The following is a 27,810-nucleotide window of genomic DNA, read 5'->3' as shown; positions in this document are numbered from 1 at the left end:
CAGGTTCCTGACTGTGAATATGGGCTTTGCCCCATCGTCGACGTGCTTTTGAACCGGAACATTGCTGTTCCGCTTACACTGGTCCCAGTTACTAATAACAACGTCGTCCTACCGCTTCTGAATTTCAGCCTGTGCCCTCAAGTGATTCCGGCCGGCATGTTCTTGGCCAGTGTTTCTAGTGGTTCCGAATTTGACATTGAGGGTCTGAGTGCCGAGAGTGGTTTATTAGCGCCAATTGCAGCTCACAGCTCTGGTTCCTTAACGGTTGACTTCGCGAAAATGATTGCACCTGACCTCACCTCTGCACTGGCCACGGGCATACGTCTCCTGCTTGAATCGTACAGTGACATCTTTGATTTCGACGACAGGCCTGTAGGCGAAACATCTGTTGTATCACGCCTGACGGTTTATATCAGTTCAAAGTCATACCTTTTGGCCTATGCAACGCTCCTGTGACATTTGAACGTATGAGGAACTCTCTTGCGCGAGGTTACAAATCGACGGTCTGTTTTTGCTACTTTGACGACGTTATCGTTTTTTATCCCACGTTCGGGAGCCCCTTTACCTGCCTCGCTGCAATTCTTGCGGTCTTCCGAAAAGCCGACCTCCAACTGAACTCCAGGAAATGTAATTTCGGGCGCCGTCAGATTACCGTGTTGGGAATACTCGTTCGCGCATCCGGTTTACAAACAGATCCGGAAAAAATTCGCGCCGTTCGCAGTTTCCGTGTGCCACGTCCGGCTTCTGACGTATGCCGCTTCGTCGGCCTGTGTTCTTACTTTCGCCGTTTCGTCAAAACTTCGGCGACGTTGCTGTGCCTTTGACATATCTTCTAAAGAAGAACACGCCATTCTCATAGGGCCTGGAGCAGGCTCACGCGTTCACCACTCTCATCGAGTTTCTGACCACTCTTCCCATAGTTGCCCACTTTGATCCATCTGCACCGACCGAAGTCCACACTGATGCAAGCGGTCACGGCATCGGCACTGTTCTCGCCCAACAGCAGAATGCTATCGAGTGCGTCATAGCTTACGCCAACCGCCTGCTGTCATCTCCAGAGAGAAATTATTCCATCACCCAGCGGGCGTGCTTGGCTTTAGTTTGGGCTGTCGCCATGTTCCGGACATATTTGTGCAGCCGCACATTTTTGGTCATTACAGACCACCACGCCCTCCTGTGGCTGTCTTCCCTGCGGGACCCGACAGGACGGCTGGGTCACTGGGCTTTGCGGCTCCAGGAATGTTCATTTATCCTCAACTACAAGTCTGGACGACTGCACAAAGACGCTGACTGCCTCTCTCGTCACCCCGTGGATCCCCCTGATACTGCTATGCATTATTCGGTGCGCGGTGGCTTTTACTGACATGTCCGATACGCTCGCTAAACAACAACGCGACGAATCCTTACGGTCCATCATCGCAGGAGTGCAATCTGGCAGCACCAACTGCACGTGCCGCATGTCCATGCTGCTCGACGGCATCCTCTACCGCCGTAATGTCAACCCTGACGGCCCTGGGATCCGTCCTTCTCGAACTTCAAGATGCAATTCAGGCGGGACACGTTTGCGTTTTGCGTACATACGACCGCGTACAACGCCGGTTCTTCTGGCCGGCTCTCTACCGCTCTGTGCGTCATTATGTCGCAACTTTCGAAGTGTGTCCGCGCCGGAAGAAACCCTGCCCCTGCCACCTGTCGGACGGCTGGAACCATTTGAAATTCCCTCTGAATCTTCCTATCGCGTAGGCCTTGGCCTGCTTGGCCTTTTTCTGACGATGACTGGAGGGAATAAGTGGATCGCCTATGCTACTGATTACGCGAGATTCTACACGATAACAAAGGCGTTGTCAACTAGTTGCGCAACTGACGTCACCGATTTTCTCCTCCACGAGACGTCATTCTCCCCCCACGGCGCACCTCGACAGTTACTCACAGACCACGGCCGCTCGTTCGTGTCTCGAGTTGTCGACGACCTCCTCCGCTGTTTTGCCACTGAGCACAAGCTGTCCACCGCCTTCCACCCACAAACGAACGGTCTTACGAAATGTGTAAACCAAAGGCTGACAGAGATGCTGTCGATGTACATCTCCAACGATCAACAATCACTGCGACTGGGACGCCACGCTGGCCTACGTGACATAAGCGTATAACTCGTCCCCACATGACACCGCAGGATATTCACCCTCTTATCTTTTGTACGGTCGCGACCCCACATTGCCGTTTGAGACCATCCTCCTTTTTGTGCCACGTGTTACGACTGAGTACGCTCGTGAACTCATCGATCCCGCTCATATGGCGCGTCAAGTCACCCCATCGTGTTTATTAGCCTCGCAGCATATAGAAAAAGAGCGTTATGATTGGTGCCATTGCGATGTTAAGTTCACCCAAGGTGCTTGGATGCTCCTTTTGCCATCATGTCATCGGGTCGGCCTCTCCCAGATGCTTCTCTCTCGCTGCGCAGGGCCTTATGAAGTCCTACGTCAAGTTAGCGACGTCAGTTACGATATCTCGCAGTTACAGTTTGATCCTAACGCAAGTCCGTCGCCTCTTGACATTGTGAACGTTTCGCGGCTGAAGCTAACTTCGGTCCCAGTTCTTCGCCTAACATTCGCCGAGACGGCACTACAGCACCCGGGGGTCCTGTTACAGAAGGATAAAAGAAGAGAAAGGAAGAAGATCGCAAGACGCTAGCTGCTGCGTGTTGTTACGGGTCAGCCATCTTAACTACATTGACTCTGCTTGTATATATATCGTAAATACAGTAGGTCTATAATACTAACGTCCCCGTGACAGTATTATAGCGAAGCTGTTAGACTCTAGTTGGCAGGGATTTTTCGCAGCCATCGTCCTCCCGAAAAAAAAAAAAAACCTTCAACAATTCAACCAAAAAGTGCATACATTCTTTGGTATCACGCATGCCACAAGCAGCACAGCATTGGTTTCAATAAGCAACAAGCACAAAGCAAGTATCCAAACCACATAATTGATGATAACGTGCTCCCGCTACCAATGTAAAACACGCAGCGATCGCCGCAGGCGCTTCCGGATAAAGATTACAGTTGCACAAGCTGCCGCGGCGACGGCAGATTGCGACGTTGGGAGTGACGTCACGAGCCTTTCATATATAAAAGAACCAGTAGCAACTGATTTTATTCTTGTTGGAGCACCGCTATGCGCAAGCAGCGCATAGTTAGGACTGCCAAGGGACAGCGTGAATACGAGGAGCGGCAAAGGGAAAAGAAACTGCAAAGCCACCAGCGGCGGCGTGCTGCCACAATTGATTAACTTATTTCTTAACAGGCTCAGCGCAAGCGCCTAGCTAGAGAAGACCAGAATGTTATTACTCGTCGGCGACTTTATTAGCGACATTGCGAAACCCGAGAATGACTGGTTTCTGTCATTTGTCAGTAACAACTTTGGACTGGCCTGCTACAACAACCGCAATAAACCAACCACTCGGCACATGTCCAGCTTGGATTTGTTCTTGGCCTCGAATGTAGCGAGAGTGGTACCGGAACCAACCGCGGTGTACCATAGCTGCCACAAAGCGATTGACACTACCATGAAATTTTAAAGCATTGCATAACTACTTCAACGGTTGTGCTGGTTTTCAGCGGCGTCGCTGGACAACCACTTTTGCAAAACTGGAATAGCGAGACAATATAGGCAGCATACTTTCGATGACTTTTATGGCCAACAACCATAGCTACAGAGTTGCTTGAGCGAAATATTCTTGTGACTTTAAAACCCGGAAGTAATAATTTACTTACATAGTGTAGTCATCTGTTGCCTGATCGCATCTTACGCCATTAATATTTTTTTTCTTTTCAGAGAGAATCCCATACCGGGCTCCGAGTGGTAGGTACAAGACACTGGAAGCGTTCACTTAATCTGCGCTGTTCGAATATAAAACTGAGAATAATAATTGTTCCGCGTTCCTATAGCCGTTCACTCGGTCCGTCATTTGTAGTATTTGTTCGAGACTAGAGGTTTGCGAGTCAGTCTGTGAGCAATAAGACAGCCTGCTTTACTGTAATATCAAGAACGAAAAATACTTAAGCAATGCGAAAGCTGTGCAACAGAAAGTGAATTGTGTGGCGCCATGCGAACGTGCTTCTACAGGGGCATTTACCTGGTTTTTCATAATGCGCCATTTTTAACTATTACGACAACAGAAATTACGGAGCGCTGACGGTAGAAAAATAAAACGCACCTTGTATGCCATCACCTCCCTTCATTCTATTTTTCAGTTTACAAGATTACTTCAAGTGCCACATGCACAATGCGACCCGCATTTCTACTTCCACCACATTTAGGCACCGATACTTAAAAGAAGTGTCGAAACCAAGAAACGCGACCGATGTAGTAGGACGGACGAAGGATTTTTTTGTACGCGAATCACATGATTTTTCTCTGTAACAGATACTCACATCCAAGTGACTCACTCGAATATGCAGTGCGAGAAGGTGATAATGATTTCTTCAAGTGTAGAACATTGTCCGATCTGTGCACTTGTTTCTTTCTTCAGGTCCGTTCTTGGTTGCGCAACCCAGCGGCACCCGTAAGTTGGAGCTCCGTGGCGGTGCATGTGCACATTTGAATGTGCCATTAGGGAATAGATGATTTCAACAGGAACTAAAGGGCACCGCGTCTACAGGGCGATAAAACGCAGACAACGCGGCTATGACCACGACGTGTAGCCTTCAGGGTCATTGTAGTACAAATAAAAGTTTAACACTGCAATGATGTAGGCGCTGCATCAGGACACTAGGCACAGCACCATGGTCAAGGAATACTGGATTCTATATTCTTTATTCAAGAGCAACACAGCAAGAGTAGCAGAAGTTCAGCCTAGACTTAGTCTATCGTGTAGATTTGATGAAGCATTTGCGTACATGCAACGATTTCCTGTTATCAAACAAGGAACTGCTGCTGAAACAATGAAGTTGGTGTTCGGCTTGATAGCTTATGCGAATAGGCGATATATCTTGGAAACCTGCACCTCAGACAGATGTGCATTGTTATGAGTTTTAAATGGAGTAAACTAGGTGATCAGCATCACGTAACACTCATACAAGCCTTTATCTGAGAACATACTAAAGACATCGCCTAAGATTTCTTTACTGCTGTATTCATTCTACATATTGCGCAAGTATATGCCAAATGAAATATGAAAATGTTTCTCCAGAGAACTAATTAGGCCAGACACAAATATCAAGAAACATTCTTGGGCGGGATGGTAATTGCAAGTGTAGCGTACAGTAATGGTGTTTGGTACATTAATCTCTTCTTGCGGTTCACTTCCATTGGTATCAAAGTATGGGCTTACTTAAACAAAGGAAACAATTTTCGTGGTAGCGAGAATCTGAGCACCCCGTGCGCTTAGGAGAGAACCACTAATCCGGTTGGTTTTGTTACGATAAGATTTGCTGTGTAATCGAAGAGTATATCAGGCATACATGAATATTTTGGAAAATATCTAGATTCTACATCTATCTTGATCGTCGACAGGAAATATAGAAAGGAGCATTGAAACAAGAGAGGCAGGCAAAGAGACACAATCTCTACAAAGCTATTGACTGCATGCTTGGAAGAAGCATTGAATCTATTAAGCTGGGGAGGCTTAGGAGTGAGGATCAATGGTGAATATCTCAGTCAACCTTCGGTTTGCAGATGACATTGTCCTGTTGAGCAACACAGGGTACAAATTGCGATAAATGATAGAGAACCTTAAGAGAGCAAGTGTAAGGTTGAAGTGTATAAAGTTGAAGATTAATATGCAGAAAGCAAACATAATGCTCAATAACCTGGCAAGGGAACAATAGTTCAGTATCGCCAATCGGCCTTTAGCGTCTACGAAGCGTACGTTTATACCTAGGTCAATTACTCGCGGGGAACCACGATCATGAGAAGGAACAGAGGAATCATGTCCAGAAATTGTGCACATTCTTGTTCACAACTTCGCGGCAATGCACAAGTGCAACTCAATGAAAAAAAGTTAAAGAAAAGTTATGTTTCGGAATATGCTCTGAATATGGAAATGTTTCAACTGACTACAGCGATAGGGTAGCCCATTGTAACAACATATACAATAATGGCACTTACAGGCGGAACATTGGTAGTGCGTTCAAGCAATAGTTTGGCGAGGGATGAGCGGCGCAGCCTACACGACAGGAGCATATCGTTTTGCACCCTCCGGCAGAGGACACAGACATAAAAAAGCGCCAAATTTAAAACGTAACGCGATTTATTACAGCTGGCGTTGGAAGGGTAATGGTAGAGGGAGTGTTATGCAGTCTATTTGCACGCACAGGTTTATGAGAGGCAGCCGAGGCGGTAGGGAGCGGTTATGAGCGTGCACGTCTTGGGAGCGTGCCTACGTCTGGCTGTATGCGCGTCAGGTATATGAGTGCGCGTGCGTATGCTTCCATATTTGCGTTTGCATTCTGGACGTGTGCGCAATGCTATAGTTGCATGGGCGTGTAAGTGCGTGCTAGTGTATGTATGCGTGCGCTTCCGCGCTTGCGGTGCATGTACGAGCGCATGTGCATGTGTACGCATGCGAACATCTGTGTTCGTGTTTCAGAGTGCACGCGTGCGAACAAGTGTGCGAGCGTTTTGTGCGCATGGATGTATGTGCCCGCGTAATGTGTGTGTATGCATGAGAAGGAGAGAGTGTTTGTGTGCGTCTGAGGGCGTGTGTGTGTATAGCGGGTGTGAGCAAAATTTTCCTGCTTACGCCTATTCTTGGAAACAAACAGAATCTGAAGATCATTTAAACGCATATTTCAATCTACGGGACAAGAATGAATAAAGCTGAATTGATAGCACTCTCTTTTTCTGAAAGCGAAAAAATTAAAATAAAGCGCCTGTGACGTTAGTATTCCCGTCCTTGATCGGCACGGCCCCGTGAGAGGCTCCTATGTGGTTCAGCGTTGTTATTTTGCTTCCGTCTGCGGCAGCACACTGTATTGAGGGCAATGACCTGCTAAATGTGCACTATCATTGAATCGAGCATCGTTTCTGTGAACAAGCAAGTTTCCGGTAGCGCACATTCGCTGCTACGTTGACATGTCAACTTTAAACGGCTTGCCTTCGGAAAAATTGCCTTTGGTTTAGCTCTGCTTAACCCTAGTTGAATTGCGAAAGCAAAAGCTGCATAGCTACGATTGTGGTGTTAGCTTGTGGTTAAGCGTTTGGTTTAGCTCTATTGTATAGACACGACAAGACAAACTGTTCAGGTAATGACTAGGTTAGGTAACGACTAGGTAACGTCTACACCCCGCGAGGCGACACCTCCTCTCCCTCTACCCCAGCGGAGCACATCTGGTGGAGCTAAAACCTCTGCATCCACGCGCCACCGCCGCTTTCTTAAGTAGCGACAACCTTTGTTGTGCGCCGCCTTTCCCCTCACACCAAATTCGGTTCCGGTATTTTCGGTTCCGGCATTTCCGGTTTAAAAATTTCCGGTTGCGGCGTTTCCGCTTCCTGGAGTTGCGATGCGGGAATTTCCGCTTTGACTGCTGTTAGACGATGGTGAGACGCCCGCGCGTGCTTAGCAGAGCTGTGGCAGTCACCATAAGAAGAATGCAAAGGTGACAAGCTGTTGTATTCCGCTGAAGTAGTAGTTTGCGGTCGCTGTTTTCCACATGTACGAAAAACGGCAGTGGTCTCCAAGCGCCCAGGCACTACATTCCACTTTACGTTGTCGCTCGTGCCACAATCCGTCGCAGGTTGACGCGAAGCAGCGAACACGAGCAGATCGCTGGTTACAGTGGGCAGTGGTTCTTGGATGGAATCGCATTCATAGTTTCAACCGCAGCTCGTGCAAAGCCTCTCCAGTGACGCGAAAGTAAACAACGCTAAAAGACAAAGCGTCACTCCCACTCGGAACAGGAAGCTGCAGCTACGTAAGTTCCGCTTGACGCCGGAAGCTAAGGGGGTGAGTGGGAGAGGAGCGTGGAGGAGGAGGGCAGGTTGGCGGTACTTAACCTGGTCGGCGGAAACGTGTATGTAGGGGCTTTAGGTGGAGCTAGCGGCGACGGCAGTGGCGTCGGCGGCGGCGTCATCTGTTGGAGCGCGGCTGCGGCGTTGCTAGGCAACAGCGGCTCAAGGTCGTTCGTCACCCACGCCATATGGTATACGGCATACGGCTGCTTGCATACGGCATACGGCGCGACGAGCGGATAGGCTCGCTGGCTTGAGTAGTGAAGCTTTCGCTTTAACACAACTTGAAGATGCAAAGTCGTCTGGCCGCAAGGAACATGTTCACGGAGTCGTATCATTGATGGCAATATCATAAGAGGCTGGAAGCGTTCAGGGAGGCGATGTTCTTCCGCGTCAGTTACGCTTTCTGAGAAAGCCTAATTGGAAAATATTTGTTCTTACCTCTTACAGGAGCTTGTTTAATAACCATATATTCGGTTAGCAACACAACCTCGAAGACGGGATGCAAACTACTCATATGCTTTAGCCACTCAAGATCAATTATTTTTAATTAATGTAGTTTGGTGGACTGCGCACACAACTGCTCAACTTGCTCTGTATCCGGAGGTTACCATTGGGTCTCTCAAATGATAACAATAATGTCAGGAAGGTTCACATTGGTTTATTTCTTAAAATTTGGTGCCATTAAAAATGCCGCCGGTATATTCATGGTGAAGTAGGCTTCAGATAAAGCAGGTACGAATGCTTGAAGAGGCTTTCATGACGCAATTTATGTTGATGAACTTAGAATGCATGTGCGCAACCATGCACCTCTCTATTTTACAATGTACTCCCTTACGTTATACAAGAAACACCTCAGTGCTACGGTACATCACGCAAGGTGTGCGAGAACACTGTGCGCGCTACCGATTAGATATCTGAGCGTTGGTGACCTCAGGCTTGGTTTCCTGGCATCATTAGGAATGAAAGGAGCACATACCTAGTGGCCCAAGCAGGTAGACTACTTCGGTCACTGGCTCGACCGACTGACCGACCGACCGAAGGACCGACCGACCGACCCAGACGGACGGACGGATGAACGGGCATTCTCGAAATGGCTGAAGTGTAGGCGAATAATGCTATACGCCTTAATAACAGCTGCCTGGGAGAAAGCATTTGATATTTTTTTCAGTATTTCGTAACAGATGGGGCAGTGCGCACCCCATTAGGTTTGGGTTGGGACGGAAAATACCGAAAATTTAGGGTTACGTATTTCTTAGCGGCAGTCACTGTGAATTAGAACTTCGCTGTCGTAACAGCATACAAGTTAGAGAACAAGTCTACTTTTGACACTTGCCATTGTGGGAATACTGGGAACCTGGGTTAACCGAAACGCTCTTGTAAACGGGCAGTTTGGAATAGCGTTTCTTGCCTTACATACGTTAAACGCTAGCAACTGTGCAGTATGGTACGGTGCGCGTCCCTTCACTCTCTACAATCGCCTTGACGCGGCGTGCCGCCGTCGTGCCAGGCAGCGGAGCAAGCAGACCTGGGGCAGTCTGTGTGTGTCGCTCGACGATACCAGCAACAGGTCGCGCCCGTGGCGCATTCTCGGCGCTCTCCTTCGACCAAAGATCCCTCGCTTTCCTGCGCTTTGCATCGCGGTCGCACAGGGCTTGAGCGCAGAGCAACTCGCCGACGCGTTCGCCGCCGTCTTTGCACCGCCAACGCCGTCGCTTCCACCGGATGGCCTAGTTTTCGAGCTTCCCGAGCTTCCTGCGCACCACAAAGCCGCTCTCCTCGCGCCGCTGCGCTACGTCCCGACGAAGGTAATTTTCCAGCAGGTGAAGGCGCTGTGCACGGGGGACTTCAGCTTGAGCGAGCTTCGCATCGTGCTCGACGCTCGGAGGCGACGTTCTGCGCCGGCCGCGGATGGAATCACCTACCAGACGCTGCAAAACATCCACGACGAGCAGCTCCCATCGCTGTTGGAGGCGTACAACCGCGTCTGGCGCACCGGCGCCGTCCGTCCCGAGTGGAAAGAAGCAACCGTGGTGCCTCTCCTCAAGAGTGGCAAACCCCGAAGCAGCACCAGCTCCCACCGCCAGGTTTCACTCACGTCTGTTGCCGGTAATACGCTCGAGGCCATGGCACTTCATCGTCTGGAGTGGATTGCTACGGCGCTCGACGTATTCGCTCCCGAGGGCTTCCGCTGGTTGCGCGCAACGGCTGACGCCCTGGCCGATGTCGCTACGCTCGAGCACGCGGTGGGCCGTCACGAGGCCGGCTTCCTCGTCCTGCTTGATGTACAGGGTGGCTTCGATGGGTTGCCGCATCCTACGATCGTCAGGGCGCTGCACGAGCTCGGCATCACCGACTGGCTACTCGACTACATCCGAGCCTTCTTGTCTGACCGCACGCTTCGGGTGTGGGTTGGAGGTGCGCTCAGCCAGCCGCGCAGTGTGTTTTCTGGTGTTCCGCAGGGCAGTGTTATAAGGCCCTTTATATTTAATCTTGCCCTCGCGCGACTTCCGGACTACATCCCAAACGCGACGTTGCACGAAGTACGGGTGGCCATCTACGCTGACGACATCGCCCTCTTTGCGTCTGGCCCTACTAAAGTCACCTACCAGGTGCGCGCGTCTGTTCGAACTGCAATCGACGCTGTGAACCAGTACATGGGAAGCCTTCAGATGTCGGCGACCAAAACAGAGGCACTGCTGGTACACCCACGAGGCAGGCGAGCGCGTCTCAAAATGCCACCGCTGACTCTGTGCCGTTGTCCTCTCCTGTGGCACAAGAGCGTCCGTTACCTCGGCCTGCAGATCGACTGCCGCGTCAAGTTCAATGCGGCCGTCTCCCACATCCTCAGGCAATCGAGGAAAGTCGCCAGCGCCGCGCGCTCTCTTCTCGCGCGTGGACACGGATGCACGCCGCAACTCGCCATGCGAGTGTACAACTCGCCCTCCCCATCAACAAAGCTCGGGCTGTGAACTGGAACGCTATTGACATGGCGCAAAATACTGCTGTGCGAGAACTATATGGCCTGCCTCGCTCCTCCCAAATCGGGGCGACACTCGAGGAAGTGGGCAAACTGGCCACCATCACTTCGTGCACGAAAACAGGCGCTTCACTGCAAGGCGAACGGCTCGTCTGCAGACTTCACTCCCTGCCGAACTCGGGCATGGGCAAGCGTGCCACCGAGTTCTCAGAGCTCATCGGGTCGTCGCCGCAGCTCGTCTCCCTCCCTACTCTAGTCTGCTCGACGTGAACACCGCGGTGCCTGGCATCGCATCAAAGCGCCAAACGGCTGTGTGCGCCATGAGACAGGAGACCGACTCGTACTGCACGAGCGACTGGCAGGCCGCCTGCTCGTGTACACCGACGGCTGGGTGGCGCCGGATGGGTCCGACGCTGCAGCTCGCACGGCACCGGACATCTCGGAGACGCGCCAGTGCCGACTCCGCTTTGCCGCGTCGTCAACGGTGGCCGAGCTCGCCGCCGTCGACCTCGCTGCTGACCTTCTTCTAGAACATCGGGACATTGTGTCAGCGGCTATCCTCACTGACTCTCGTGAGGCGCTCTGCAAGCTGGCCAGGGACTACGTCGGGGTGCCCCTTGTTGTTCGAGTGAGCTACAAGCTGCGACACATCGTCAATCAGAGCTGCGACCTGGCGCTCCAGTGGGTACCCGCACACATCGGATTGCCAGGCAATGAGGAGGCAGACTCCCTCGCCAAGGCAGCGCACGGTGAGCGTTTCACCCTCACCCACTAGTTGACGAGACGCGGCGAAAATGGAAGTCCTGCGCAGCCTCTCAGCGCACAAGCCCGACCAGCGCGTTGCGACGGCAACGCCCCCGCGCCTACTCCCGCGTGCGGGTCTCTCTCGGGCTGACTGCGCCTTCCGTCTCCGCCTGCGCATCGGCTGCTACACAACAGCGGCGCGCACACACAGGCTCACGGTAACCGGCAGCCCCCATGTGTGGTAGCTGCGACGGGGTGGAGACACTGGAGCATCTTCTGCTTCATTGCCCAGCTTTCGGCACCGATATGGAGGCTCTGTACGGCTCCTACCACCGATGCGGCCTGCCATCCAACGCCCTGCAGTGCCTACTCTTCCCTTATGCTCACAGTTCGGCAGTGATTGAATTCTGTGACACAACAAATCTCTGCAGAGTGCGGCTATAGCCGCAACCGCTTCGCTACATGTCTTTTTTTTTTTACTTTTACTTGCCACCTTCTTCCTTCCTCTCCGCTCAGCTATCTATTTCTCTCCCTTCTTCTGCGCCCCACTTCCCGTTCCTCGTGCAGTGCTGTTGAGGTGACCTCGCCTGAGTCAGTTACGGCGCTGCACTTATCTCTTCACCCTTCCTAAAAATCACTCGCACGCACACAACACGTCCCTTCGAGACTGAGGTTGCTGTACAGGAACGCCAACATAATAAGACGTTAGAAGACAGGGTGCTGCCTTTTGTCTCGTGACAACGATAGCCGAGCCTACATAACACATTAGCAACAACCCCGTCTTTTCTAAGCCGACGCGTCTCGTTAGACCTATGGAGGCCGGAATCTCAACGCCGGACGCTCGACGCTCTGCTCCGGGAGCTTAGTATTAGGCGCTTGGATGGCGGTCTGCACTCGCACGAAAATGTCCTGCGAACTTGTCCTAAGTACTAACAGATGGTAGGCCATGCACAAAGACCAACAGCGCTCCTCGAAAAGGACGGTACACTGTATACGAACGCTTGCCACTGTTATTGGTCATTTCTCTTAAGCCTGTTTCACATGCATGCGAGAATGCTCGCGATTCCTGCCGCCGCGACGCAGAAACCTGCTTCAAGCGGCGGCGGTGGCGGCACTAGCGGCGGGAGCGGCGAGGTTTGGGCAATATGGAATTTCATCGCAGCGGCAGCGCGCCAGCACCGCTTCCGAACCAATGACGGCCCTACTCGCCACGTGACCAGTGTAGCACTAGTGCAGAAAAGCCTGCGCATAGGACGATGTTTATTTACTTGCTACTTGCTGATATCAGCTGTGGGGATTCCCACTATGAATGCCAGGGCGACATCCTGAATTTGCATCCCCGATGCCATGTACCTGGAAGGCAGCCCACAAGTGAAGCTAGCGTACTCGGATCAGCGATTTATCAATGGAAGGCGGCGAACTACCTCATACCTCAGTCATTGCAAGTCTTGCGCGTGACGGTATGGGTTCCCGCACAAGGAAGGGCTTCGTGGGCGGCCCTTCAACGAGGGCATGGAGCTCGTCAAACTTTTGTGCCAACATCTTATAATACTCCTGAAAACACTCGGTGTCGGCGTTCATGAGCAGCGGCATCTGTACAAAAATATTGCAGAATAAAGCACTCTTTCTGTGCAAACACAGCCCACCGTGGTGTGGAATGCATATTCCTCCTTCTGATTCTCCCAGATAGGTCTCACCCACCAGCGCCGAGGAACCCGGAGTTCGAGCAAAGCCTTCTTTTTATTTAAAAGGCGAGCAAAATGAGATGCGTGTAAGAATCACCATGTGGCGCATATCAGTCCATCTCCCTTGACACGCTAGCGTCCGTTATTACAGAGTACCGAGCCGCTCGCGAGTTCCTGCGCCGCATATCCACATGTTCTTTTACAAATTCAACACAAAAGCTAAAAAGTAAGCATGATTTAGATACTTAGAACGCAGGATATGTATCTATAAAATAAAATTTGAGAAGCAGGGACTAAACAATGCTTGTCTTGGTAGTCTCAAACTACCGAAAGTGGCAGAAATTCCCGTGTTTTTTGCCAGCAACATTGATATTCGCGGCAGCAGAAAACGCGCCGCGGCAATGCATGTGAAATGAAACCTCGCGAAAAGCTTCGCAGCGCCGCGTCGCTGTTCGCTCCATTCGCTCAATCGCTTCCATGCGAAACAGGCTTTAGATTGCGTCCAATCTGATTATTCCTTCACTATTTGTCTTTTAAGAGCGTTAGCTCTTACTCATCAGGTTTCTCGATTTCTTGGGGTCTGCTACCGCCTCCCTCTGGCGTGAAATTTTCAAAGTCCAAGGAATTCAAGATGGCGGCTAATAAAGTAAATCAATATAGGAACCCAATTGGTGATTGATTCGTGACGTCATTGGTATATTGAATTGGTGACGGCAGTGATATATCCAAGATGGCCGCCAATTCATGACGATGACGATGGCGGCCCCATAGCAAATCAATAGCAACCCAATTGGTGATTGGTGACGTCACGTGAATGTGACCTCATTGTAACGAGCCACTTTAGGCTTTCGCCTTAATAAGCAAATATTTTGTGTGCTAATGTAGCCATGCGGTTTTCGGCTGCTTCCACCATTGGCAGTACGTCAGAGCTCATGTTTCACTTGGCTGCATACACATTGCCACAAAATCACTGTATATTCTTTATGTTTCAACAACAGACAGCCAAAATTTATGTCGCAAAGCACTCGTCCCAATACTTCAGTACTTTCTTTTTTTTTCAGACGCACACTTCCGCGCTCCTCCATTCGTTACAAATACTGAAAAAAATATCCCCTGCTTTTCCCGAGGCAGCTGTTTTTATTCCTGATAACGACAGGAAACCTACCCTGATGCCACCAGCACTCAGATATCTAATCGGGAGCACGAACAATGTTCTCGCACACCTTGTGTGATGTGCCGTAGTGCTGAAGTGCTACTTGTATAACGTAGGAGAGTACATCGTAAAGGCAGAAGTGCACTGTTGAGCACGTGTGCTTACGTTCACGAACCTGAATTGCGTCAAGAAAATCTGTCCAAGCATTCGTACCTGCTTTAACAGAAGCGTACTGCACCACGAATATCCTGGCAGCTGTTTTTTTTAACTTCACCAAATTTTAAGAAATAAACCAATGTTACCAAATAAACCAAAGCCGACCTCCAACTGAACTCCAGGAAATGTAATTTCGGGCGCCGTCAGATTACCGTGTTGGGACTACTCGTTCACACATCCGGTTTACAACGAGATCCGGAAAATATTTGCGCCGTTCGCAGTTTCCCTGTGCCACGTTCGGCTTCTGACGTATGCCGCATCGTCGGCCTGTGTTCTTACTTTCGCCGTTTCGTCAAAACTTCGCCGACGTTGTTGTGCCTTTGACATATCTTCTAAAGAAGAACACGCCATTCTCATAGGGCCTGGAGCAGGCTCAAGCGTTCACCACTCTCATCGAGTTTCTGACCACTCTTCTCATACTTGCCCACTTCGATCCATCTGCGCCGACCGAAGTCCACACTGATGCAAGCGGTCACGGCATCGGCACTGTTCTCGCCCAACAGCAGAATGCTATCCAGTGCGTCACAGCTGGCGCCAACCGCCTGCTGTCATCTCCAGAGAGAAATTACTCCATCACCCAGCGGGCGTGCTTGGCTTTAGTTTGGGCTGTCGCCATGTTCCGGACATATTTGTGCAGCCGCACATTTTTGGTCATTACAGGCCACTACATCCTCCGGTAGCTGTCTTCCCTCCGGGACCCGAAAGGACGGCTGGGTCGCTGGGCTTCGCGGCTCCAGGAATGTTCATTTATTCTAAACTACAAGTCTGAACGACTGCACAAGGACGCTGACTGCCTCTCTCGTCACCCCGTGGATCGCCCTGATACTGCTACGCATTATTCGGTGCACGATGGCTTTTACTGACATGTCCGATACGCTCACTAAACAACGCGACGAATTTTTAGTCCATCATCGCAGGAGTGCAATCTGGCAGCACCAACTGCACGTGCCGCATGTTCGTGCTGCTCGACGGCATCCTCTACCGCCGTAATGTCAACCCTGAAGGCCCTGAGTTGCTCCTTGTCCTTCCTCGTCATCTGCGATCCGTCCTTCTCCAACTTCAAGATGCACTGACGGCGGGACACTTTGCTGTTTTGCGTACATACGACCGCGTACAACGCCGGTTCTTCTGGTCGGTTCTCTACCGCACTGTGCGTCATTATGTCGCAACTTTCGAAGTGTGTCAGCTCCGGAATAAGCCCTGTCCCTGCCCCTGCCACCTGTCGAACCACTCGAACCGCTTGAAGTTCCCTCTGAACCTTCCTATCCCGTAGGCCTTGACCTGCTTGGCCCTTTTCTGACGACGACTGGAGGGAATAAGTGGATCACCTACGCTACTGATTACGCGAGATTCTACGCGATAATAAAGGCGTTGTCCACTAGTTGCGCAACCGCCGTCGCCGATTTTCTCCTCCACGACGTCATTCTCCACCACGGCGCACCTCGACAGTTACTCACAGACCACGGCCGCTCGTTCTTGTTTCGAGTTGTCGACTACCTCCTCCGCTCTTGTGCCACTGAGCACAAGCTGTCCACCGCCTTTAACCCACAAACGAACTGTCTTACAGAATGTCTCAGCCGAAGTTCACAGAGATGCTGTCGATGTACGTCTCCAACGATCACTGCGACTGGGAAACCACGCTGGCCTACGTGACATAAGTGCATAACTCGTCCCGACATGACGCCGCAGGATATTCAGCCTTTTATCTTTTGTATGGTCGCGACCCCACATTGCCGTTTGAAACCATCCTGCTTTTTGTTCCACGTGTTACGACTGAGTACGCTCGTGAAGTAATCGATCCCGCTCATATGGCGCGTCAAGTCGCCCGATCTTGTTTATTAGCGTCGCAGCATATAGAAAAAGAGCGTTACGATTGGTGCCATTGCGATGTTAAGTTCGCCCCAGGTGCTTGGAAGCTCCTTTGGTCATCATGTCATCGGGACGGCCTCTCCCAGATGCTTCTCTCTCGCTGCACAGAGCCTTATGAAGTCCTACGTCAAGTTAACGACGTCAGTTACGAGATCTCGCAGTTACAGTTTGATCCTAACTCAAGTCCGTCGCCTGTTGACATTGTGAACGTTTCGCGGCTGAAGCTATACTTCGGCCGCAGGTCTTCGCCGAACATTCGCCGAGACGGGACTTCAGCACCCGCTGGTCTTGTTACAGAAGGATAAAAGAATAGAAAGGAAGAAGATTGCAAGACGCTGGCTTCTGCGTGTTGTTACCGGTCAGCCATCTTTACTACATTGACTCTGCTTGCATATATATATCGTAAATACAATAGGTCTATAATCCTAACGTCTCCTTGACAATATTCTAGCGAAGCTGTTAGCCTCTAGATGGCAGGGATTTTTCGCAGCCATCGTCCTCGTGAAAAAAAATACCTTCGACAATTCAACCTAAAATTGCATGTATTCTTTCGTATCCCGCATGCCACAAGCAGCACAGCATTGATTTCATTAAGCAACAAGCACAAAAGTATCCAAACCACATAATTGATGATAACGTGCTCCCGCTACCAATATGAAACACGCAGCGATCGCCGCAGGCGCTTCCGGATAAAGATTACAGTTGCGCAAGCTGCCGCGGTGACGACAGATTGCGACGTTAGGAGTGACGTCACGAGCCTTTCATATATAAAAGAACCAGCCTAGCAACTAATTTTATTCTTGTTGGAGCACAGCTATGAGCAAGCAACGCGTAGTTAGGACTGCCAAGGGACAGCGTGAGTACGAGGAGCGGCAAAGGGAAAAGAAACTGCAAAGCCACCAGCGGCGGCGTGCTGCCAAAATTGATTAACTTCTTTATTAACAGGCTCAGCGCAAGCGCCAAGCCAGAGAGGACCAGAATGTTATTACTCGTAGGCGACTTTATTAGCGACATTGCGAAACCCGAGAATGACTGGTTTCTGTCATTTGTCAGTAACAACTTTGGACTGGCCTGCTACACCAACCCCAATAAACCAACCACGAGGCACATGTCGAGCTTGGATTTGTTCTTGGCCTGGAATGTACCGAGAGTGGTAGCGGAACCAACCGCGGTGTACCATAGCTGCCACAAAGCGACTGTCATTACCAAGAAATTTTACAGTATTCCATAACCCTTTCACCAGTTGTGCTGGTTTTCAACAGCGTCTCTGGACAACCACTTTTGCAAGGCCGGAATAGCGAGACAATATAGGCAGCATACTTTCTATAACTTTTATGGGCAACAACCATAGCTACAGAGTTACTTGAGCGAAATATTCTTGTGACTTTAAAACCCGGAAGTAATAATCTACTTACATAGTGTAGTTATCTGTCACCTGATCGCATCTTACGCCAATAATACTCTTTTTTTTTCTTTTCAGAGAGAATCCCTAAACGGACTCCGAGTGGTAGGCACAAGACACTGGAAGTGTTCACTTAATCTGTGCTGTTCGTATATAAAACTGAGAATAATAATTGTTGCGCTTTCCTTTAGCCGTTCACTCGGTCTGTCATTCGTAGTATTTGTTCGAGACTAGAGGATTGAGAATCAGTCTGTGAGCAATAAGATAGCCTGCTTTACTGTAATATCGAGAACGGAAAATACTTAAGCAATGTGAAAGCTGTGCAAAAAAAAAAGTGAATTGTGTGGCGCCATGCGAACGAGCTTCTACAGGGGCATTTACCTGGTTTTTCATAATGCGCCATTTTTAACTATTACAACAGAACTTACGGAGCGCTGACGGTAGAAAAATAAAACGCACCTTGTATGCCATCACCTCCCTTCATTCTATTTTTCAGTTTACAAGATTACTTTAAGTGCCACATGCACAATGCGACCCGAATTTCTACTTCCACCACATTTAGGCACCGATACTTAAAGGAAGTGTCGAAACCAAGAAACGCGACTGATGTAGTAGGACGGACGAAGGATTTTTTTTACGCGGATCACATGATTTTTCTCTGTAACAGATACTCCCGTCCAAGTGACTCACTCCAATATGCAGTGCGAGAAGGTGATAATGATTTCTTCATGTGTAGAACATTGTCCGATCTGTGCACTTGTTTCTTTCTTCAGGTCCGTTCTTGGTTGCGCAACCCAGCGGCACCCGTAAGTTGGAGCTCCGTGGCGGTGCATGTGCACATTTGAATGTGCCATTAGGGAATAGATGATTTCAACAGGAACTAAAGGGCACCGCGTCTACAGGGCGATAAAACGTAGACAATGCGGCTATGACCACGACGTGTAGCCTTCGGGGTCATTGTAGTACAAATAAAAGTTTAACACTGCAATGATGTAGGCGCTGCATCAGGACACTAGGTACAGCACCATGGTCAAGGAATACTGGATTCTATATTCTTTATTCAAGAGCAGCACAGTAAGGGTAGCAGAAGTTCCGCGTAGACTTAGTCTATCGTGTAGATGTGATGAAGCATTTGCGTACATGCAACGATTTTCTGTTATCAAACAAGGAACTGATGCTGAAACAATGAACTTGGTGTTCGGCTTGATAGCTTATGCGAATAGACGATATATTTTGAAAACCTGCACCCCAAACAGATGTGCATTGTTTTGAGTTTTAAATGAAGTAAACTAGGTGATCAGCATCACGTAACACTCATACAAGCCTTTAACTGAGAACATACTAAAGACATCGCCTAAGATTTCTTTACTGCTGTATTTATTCTACATAATGCGCAAGGATATGCCAAATGAAATATGAAAATGTTTCTCCAAAGAACTAATTAGGCCAGACACAAATATCAAAAAACATTTTTGAGCGGGATGGTAATTGCAAATGTAGTGTACAGTAACGGTGTTTGGTACTTTAATCTCGTCTTGCGGTTTACTTCTATTGGTATGAAAGTATGGGCTTACTTAAATAAAGGAAACAATTTTCGTGGTAGCGAGAATATGATCACCCCGTGCGCTTAGGAGAGAACCACTAATCCGATTGGTCTTGTCACTATAAGTTTTGCTGTGTAATCGAAGAGTATATCAGGCATAAATGAATATTTTGGAAAATATCTAGATTCTACAACTATCTTGATTTTCGACGGGAAATGTAGAAAGAAACCTTGAAACAAGAGAGGCAGGCAAAAAGACACAATCTCTACAAAGCTATTGACTGCATGCTTGGAAGAAGCATTGAATCTATTAAGCTGGGAAGGCTTAGGAGTGAGGATCAATGGCGAATATCTCAGCCAATTGATGACGATGACGATGGCGGCCCCACAGTAATTCAATAGCAACCCAATCGGTGATGGGTGACGTCACGTGAATGTGATGTCATTGTATCGAGCCACTTTAGGCTTTCGCCTTAATAAGCAAATATCTTGTGTGCTAATGTAGCCATGTGGTTTTCGGCTGCTTCCACCATTGGCAGTACGTCAGAGCTCATGTTTCACTTGGCTGCATACACATTGCCACAAAATCACTGTATATTCTTTATGTTTCAACAACAGACAGCCAAAATTTATGGCGCAAAGCACTCGTCCCAATACTTCAGTACTTTTTTTTTTCAGACGCACACTTCCGCGCTCCTCCATTCGTTACAAATACTGAAAAAAATATCCCCTGCTTTTCCCGAGGCAGCTGTTTTTATTCCTGATAACGACAGGAAACCTACCCTGATGCCACCAGCACTCAGATATCTAATCGGGAGCACGAACAATGTTCTCGCACACCTTGTGTGATGTGCCGTAGTGCTGAAGTGCTACTTGTATAACGTAGGAGAGTACATCGTAAAGGCAGAAGTGCACTGTTGAACACGTGTGCTTACGTTCACGGACCTGAATTGCGTCAAGAAAATCTGTCCAAGCATTCGTACCTGCTTTAACAGAACCGTACTGCACCACGAATATCCTGGCAGCTGTTTTTTTAACTTCACCAAATTTTAAGAAATAAACCAATCTAAATCTTCGTGACATCATTGTTATCATTTGAGTGTTCAAACTGGTAACCTTTATATACGGAGTAAGTTGAGTAGTTCTTTTCGTAATAAACGAAGCTACGATAATTAACTTTTCAATAATTGATATGACGGGTCTAACGGAAATAAGTAGCCTGGAACCAAGCCTCGAGATTGTCTAGCTGACCGAATATTTATTTATTAAACATGCTTTTGCAAGAACAACGCGAAAAAATGATTTGTAGATAAACTCTTCGACAGCATAACTGACGCAGAAGAAGAACGTCTGTAAGGGTGGCGACCTGACCGCGCCCAACCTTTTGTGATATTGTCAACAATGGCACCGATCCGTGAACATGTTCCTTGCGGCAAGGCCACTTTCGATAATTCAAGTCGCTTTTTCGAAGGCAAGCAGTACAAACTTTTAATATCAACAAGGCAGCGAGCGTGCGCCGACGAATGCTTGCTTGGTCGCACAAAGAATGCCCGACCCAATTACAGTGCATATTTAGCGCATCATTGCCGTGAAGGGAATGCGCTACCGCGGAGGCAAGGAGGAAAACAAAGGTGAACCGCCTAGCAGCTCGTCGCGGGCCCACGCCGATGGGGATGGTGACATCGAGACAAAATACCAGAGGGCAATATTGACTGCACAAGCGCTTTTCCAGCGAAGTTGCATACCTCTTCCCCGCAATGCATTTGTCGCGTCCGTGGGAAAAAAAATTTGGCCTATCCCGGACGAAGCGGAATATCGGGCCGTCACGTGGCGGAGGCAAAGAAGGCTTGAAGTGCTCTGCCCCTAGTAACAACAACAACGACAATAATAATAATAATCATAAATTAATAAAATAAATCAATCAAGATGCATTGCTTCAAGTGGAATTGTTCGTGAACAGCACGTGGACTTACGAGCAGGAGGCATCGCCATATATCCAGGGGAGAAAATGTATGCACAGCCATACATCTTGGACACGGAAGAAGACAGGGCCACCGGCTGCGGAGATCTCTGTCCCATAAAAACGAAAGACGGAATTAGGAATTATAATAGCCATTGTCTATATATACCTAGGCACACGCAAGTGTGATATGTGGTATATGTGATATAGTTCATGACCACCCACTTTGCATGGGCTAGCCACGATGACATGCGCCTGTCATCACCATTGGAGACTTCAATGTGGGCATTGCAAAACCAGGCAAGAAATGGTTCACTGAGTTTGTGCAAGAAGAATTTGGTTTTAAGTGCCACACAATTCAAGTCACTCAAATAAGCAAGAACTACCATGCATAGAGTCAACTGTGGCCAAGATGCGGACTAAGGTTGTAACCGAACCAATACGTGTATGCCGCTGTAACGACAAAGTTATCGTCACTATCATTAGCAAATGATGAAAATAAATGCATGTCTCTTTGTCTAATCGTGTGTCATATGCTTAGCTGGTTACCTACCTTCAAAGAGTGGAATGACTACTAAATTTCTTTATTGCATAGGTTTAGCTTTCAGAAAGCGATAATGTGATAAAGACAGTGCTATTCTTTCTGGTCTCTGTGGATATAAATATGGGTCCAAATTAACTGTATTTCCGTGCCGTGGCTGCTTAGTGGTTATGATGTTGGGCTGTTAAGCACGAGGTTGCGGGATCAAACCCCGAAGACAGAGGGCGCATTTCGATGTAGGCGGAATGCGAAAACACGCGTATACTTAGATTGAGGTGCACGTTAAAGACCTCCAGGTGGTCCAAACTATTCTGGAGTCCCCCACTACGGGGTGACATAATCACATTGTGGTTTTGACATGTAAACATCCCGTAACTTTAATGTGTATATAGCATTTGTCTTCGAGAGTAGGTGCAAGCAACAAAATGCTCGCTCGCTCACGGCCACAAATACACACAAACAGAGATACACCATTCTCTCTCTCACACACACACACATGAGCATGCACAGATAGCACACATGTTCACCCCCATACACATTTACACGCGCCCACGCATGTACGCATGAAGAAAAATATACTCAAGCACGCAGACGGAAATGCACGCATACACAAACACGCGTATGCTCACAGATATAATTACGGAGACACAAGCACATGCGCACAGACAACCTCAAGTACGCAGGCACGCAGAGTTAAGACGTGCACAAGCAAATACGTTCCCGATCCCTCCCTGCTGCCTCTCATATCCTGCGCGTGCAAACAGGGTGAAATCACACTCGCTCTGCAATTACCGTTCCAGCGCCAGCTGCAATAAATCACTTTACGGTATAAATTTGGCGTTTCTTCAAGTCAATAGAGCTATTTTTTACCTACACTGGCTACACAAGTGTAGTTATTGTAGGAAGTCGGCATTTTTTTTACTTGGTGCAGAAGAGTGTTGCACCAACTACCTACACGGAGCCATTTTTATAGCTGTAGCAGAGCATGAAAACTACACTTTTTACGCTGTGGTTTCGATAAGTGCAGGCAGCGGACATCAAACAAGTAGGCTGGCATCGCAGACGCGTTGGGCCATGTCGTCTTATACGGTGCGCGCTGATAGAGCGACGGTAGTGAATATTCGCTGCGAATTAAGACGGTAGCAAGGTTCTTGGGTGGCCATGTGTCACAGAGGGAGGTGAGCTAATCTTCGAAGATGGTAAAATTATCTTACTCACGGATGGTGCAGTCTGTTTCAGACTGCGCGCTGTCTTCGTGCACTGCGCATTCGCGATGATTTTTTTACTGCAGTTTATCTCGCTTTGCAGTGTCCAACTATAAAAATAAGATAGGATTCGCGGAACTGTCAAACCTGATCAATAAGGCGAAAATAAGGAATATTCGAAACTATAACGTTAGAAAGACTGAGAAAACCGTAAAAAATTTACGCAACCTGAAATCAGCGAGAAGAAAACTTGGCATAGGACAAATCAAGATGTATGCACTGAAAAATAAGCAGGGCAATATCATCAGCAATCTCGAAGGCATTATAAAAGCAGCGGAAGAATTCTATACTAACCTGTTAAGCAGCCAGAAGACTCGGGAGAACTCCATTCGAAACGATAATGAACAGGACACAGAAATTCCTCCTATAACTAGAGATGGGGTCAGAAGGGCCTTGCAAGACATGAAACGGGGAAAAGCGGCACGAGAAGATGGAATAACGGTCTGTTCAATCAAAGCTGGAGGAGACATAATTCTTAAAAAATTGGCGGTTCTCTATACGAAATGTCTATCAACTACAAGGGTCCCAGAAAACTGGCAGAGTGCAAACATTATACTAATCTACAAAAAGGGAGACATTAACGAACTGAAAAATTATAGGCATATTAGCCTACTACAAGTATTATATAAAACATTTACCAAATTAATATCCAATAGGATAAGGACAACACTGGACTTTAGTCAACCAAGGACACAAGTGGGCTTCAGGAATGGATTCTCTACAATGGATCACATCCATGTCATTATTCAGCTAATCGAGAAATCCGCAGAGTACAATAAGCCTATCTATATGGCTTTCATAGATTACGAAAAAGCATTTGATTCAGTAGCGATACCAGCAGTCATAGAGGCATAGCGCAATCAAGCAGTACAGACCGCTTACATAAATACCTCGGAAAATATCTACAGAGATTCCACAGCCACTTTAATTCCACACAAGAAAAGTAGGCAGATACCTATAAAGAAAGGAGTTAGACAAGGAGACGCGATCTCTCCAATGCTCTTCACTGCGTGCTGGAACTGGGAAAGTGTAGGAATAAGGATCGACGGCGAATACATCAGCAGCCTTTGGTTTACCTATGACATTGTTCTATTCAGCAACACTGCAGACGTGTTACAACAAATGATGGAGGACCTTAACAGAGAGATTGTAAGAGTGGGGCTGAAGATTAATATGCAGAAGGCAAAGATAATGATGAATAACAGGGCAAGGGAACAAGAGTTCAGGATCGCCAGTCCGCCTCTAGAGTCTGTGAATGAGAGCGTTTACCTAGGTCAACTAATCACAGGGAACCCTGACCATGAGAAGGAAATTCACAGAAGAATAAAAATCGGCACACATCGTGAGCTCCTGACTGGAAGGTTACCGTAATCATTCAAAAGGAAGGTATGCAATCAGTGCATTTTACCGACGCTGACATATGGGGCAGAGACTTGGAGACCGACAAAGAAGCTTGAGAACATCTTAAGGACTGCGTAAAGAGCGATGGGACGAAGAATGCTATGCATAACTTTAAGGTACAAAAATAGAGCGGTTTGGACCACAGAGCAAACGGGTATAGACGACATTCGAATTGACATGAAGATAAAAAAAGGCGCTGGGCAGGTCATGTAATGCCTAGAGTAGATAACCGGTGGACCATTGGGGTGACAGAATGGATACCAAGAGAAGGGAGGCGCAGCAGAGGACGAGAGAAGACTAGGTGATGCGACGAAATTAGGAAATTTTCAGGTGCTAATTGGAATCGGTTTGCGTAGGACAGGGGTAATTGGAGATCGCAGGGAAAGGCATTCGTCCTGCAGTGGATATAAAATAGGGTGATGATGATGATGAAGATGACATGCGCGTGCGCTATAAAAATTGGCTTACAGCTAACGCTTCGTCCGTTTCTTCCTACCCGTCCTGTCTCTTGCGCTGTTATTTGATTTGACTTCAGCGAGCTATGATTAGAAACGCCTGTCTCGCTGCCGTTATTGGCAGAATGGTCACAATATTCTGGCTACAATAAGGGCCTCTTGTCTAGAGAGATAGTGTAATGACAGTAAAGATTTGGCGAAAGGGATCACCAGTAAACTGAAAAATAGATAGCAATGCTTGTGTGGAATATTAATAGTTTACAGTCAAGCTGTTAGCCTCTTTTTCGCAGCATCGTCCTCACGAAAAGCAAAAATACCTTCAGCCACTGAAGCAAAATTTGCCTACATTCTTTGGTATCACCCATACATGTTCAGCAGAGCACTCGTTTGAATAAAGAACAGCCGCAAAACAAGCATCAGAGCCACATAAATGATGATAGAGCCCTCCTCTTATCAATGCAAAGCACACAGCACTCGCGGCATACGTTTTCCGGTATATATCGCTGCTGTGCAAGCTGCCGCGTCTATGGAGTGACATCACTAACCTTTCATAGAAAAATAAACACAAAACCAAGCCCGTGTTTTTGTTGATGTTACAGCACTGCTATGGGTAGACAAAGGATAGTTAGGAATCCCAAAGGCCAGCGAGAATACAAGGAGCGGTAAAGGGAAAAGAAAAAGCAATGTGTATAGCAGCGGAGTGCTGCCAAAATTAATGAACTTCGTTCCCAGGAGGCTCAGCGCAAACGCCAAGCCAGGTAGTACCCGAATGTTCCTGATTGTTGGGGAATTTAATGCTGAAATTCCCAAACCCCAGAAGGACTGGCTCCTGTCGTTCGTCATGACAACGTTTGACTCGCATGCTTCAACAACCAAAATCAACCAACCACGTGGTACAGATTGCCCTTGATCTTATTCTTGTCCCACCACGGTGTATCATAGCGACCACAAAGGGATTCTCGCCACCATTACATTATAAGGCATTGCGTACCTCCTTCAACAGCTAACGTGGTGCTTTTCAACACCTTCGCTAGACATCGACTTTCGCAAGGCCAGAATAGCGAGATAATATAGGCAGCATACTTTTGATAAATTTTATGGGCAACGACCATAGCTATAGAGTTCCTTGAGCTAAACATTCTTGCGACTTTAAAACGCGGAAATAATAATCTATTTACACGGTGTAGTTATGTGTTGTTTGAACGCATCTTGCGTCATTAATATATTTTTTTCTTCTTTTCAGAGAGAATCCCTTACCAGGCTCCGAATGGTAGGTACACGACACTGGAAGTGCTCACTTATTTGTGGTGTTCGTATATAAGAGTGAGAATAATCGATGCTCAACGTTCCTTCAGCCCTTCGCTAGTTCTGTCATTTGTAGTGTTTGTTCGAGACCAGAGGATACGGAATGAGTCACTGAGCAATGAGCTGGCGCGCTCTACTGCAATATAGAGAGGGAAAAATATTTGAGTAATGTGAATACTGTGCAGAAAAAAGTTAATTGCGTGGCGCCATGCGAAACAGCTTCGACAGTGGCATACACGTTGTTTTTCAAACTGTGAAACAAACGCGCCTTCTTTCTCATCACCTCCTTTCATTTTAGTTCTCATTTTCTAAAATTACTTCAAGTGCCGCATACAGAATACGCCCCGGATTTCTGCTTGTGCCCCATTTAGGCACCGATACTTAAAACAAGTGTCTAAAGCAAGAAACGCTCACCGATGTAGTAAGACGGACGAAGGAACTTTTTAAACGCAAATCACACGATTTTCCTTTGTAACACAAACTCATATGCGGGTCACTTGTTCACGTCTCTTATTCCCTACAATATGCAATGCGAGAAGGTGATTATGAGTCCACCAGGCGTAGAATATTGTTCGATCTGTGCACATGCTGTTTCTCTTTTCAGCTCCGCCCTTGGTTGTGCCACCCAGCGCCAGCAGTAAGTCGGTGCTCCGTGGCGGCGCATGTACGCATGTCAGTGTGCCATCAGCCAATGGATGATTCGAACAGGAGCCAAAGAGCGCCGCGTCAGCTATGGACACGACGTGTAGCCTTCGCGGCCATTGTATAACAAATGAAGGTTTATCCCTGCATTGACGTAGGCGCTGCAGCAGAGCATGTGTACAGCACCGTTGTATTGCAGCACCGGATTTGCTGTTTCTTATTCAATATCATCACAATAAGTTTGCCAGAAGTTCTGCGTACACTGAGTCTATTGTGTACATTTGAGAAAACGCTTGCGTACATGCAATTATTTTCTGTCACCAAACCAGGTACTATTGCGGATCATATGAATAGCTTTGTGTTCGGCTTGATAGCTTATCCGAGTAGAAGTTATTTTTTCAAAAGCTACACCTGACACACATCCGTATTGTTTTGAGTTTCTAAATTGAGTCAACTAGGTGACCAGCACCTAATTGAGTTCTACTACAAACCTGTAACTGTGAAGATACTGAAGGCATTGCCTATAATCTCTTTACAGGTGTGTTTATTCGTGATATTGCACTAGTATGTGCCAAATGAAATATCAAAACGTTTCTGTAAAAAAAAAACTAAGCGGGATACAACATGTCAAAAAATATTCTTGAGCGGCAAGTGAAGGCAAATGAACGGTAAAATAATGGTGTTCGGTAAGTTTATATCCGTAGT

General features: G+C 47.9%; 1 long non-coding RNA gene across 1 annotated transcript; it reads left to right on the top strand.

Annotated features, from left to right (window-relative positions):
* Positions 1 to 18,069: 18,069 nt before the first annotated feature.
* Positions 18,070 to 27,246, top strand: LOC140217174 (uncharacterized). Its single transcript, XR_011893689.1, has 4 exons — positions 18,070 to 18,098; positions 18,767 to 18,799; positions 26,402 to 26,428; positions 27,068 to 27,246. It is a non-coding gene; the product is annotated as an uncharacterized lncRNA (long non-coding RNA).
* Positions 27,247 to 27,810: the final 564 nt, after the last annotated feature.

The sequence above is a fragment of the Dermacentor andersoni genome, chromosome 4, assembly GCF_023375885.2.
Source record: "Dermacentor andersoni chromosome 4, qqDerAnde1_hic_scaffold, whole genome shotgun sequence".
Lineage (NCBI taxonomy): Eukaryota > Metazoa > Arthropoda > Arachnida > Ixodida > Ixodidae > Dermacentor > Dermacentor andersoni.
Note: the sequence above shows the minus strand (reverse complement) of the source record. Positions and strands in the feature narration are given on the sequence as shown.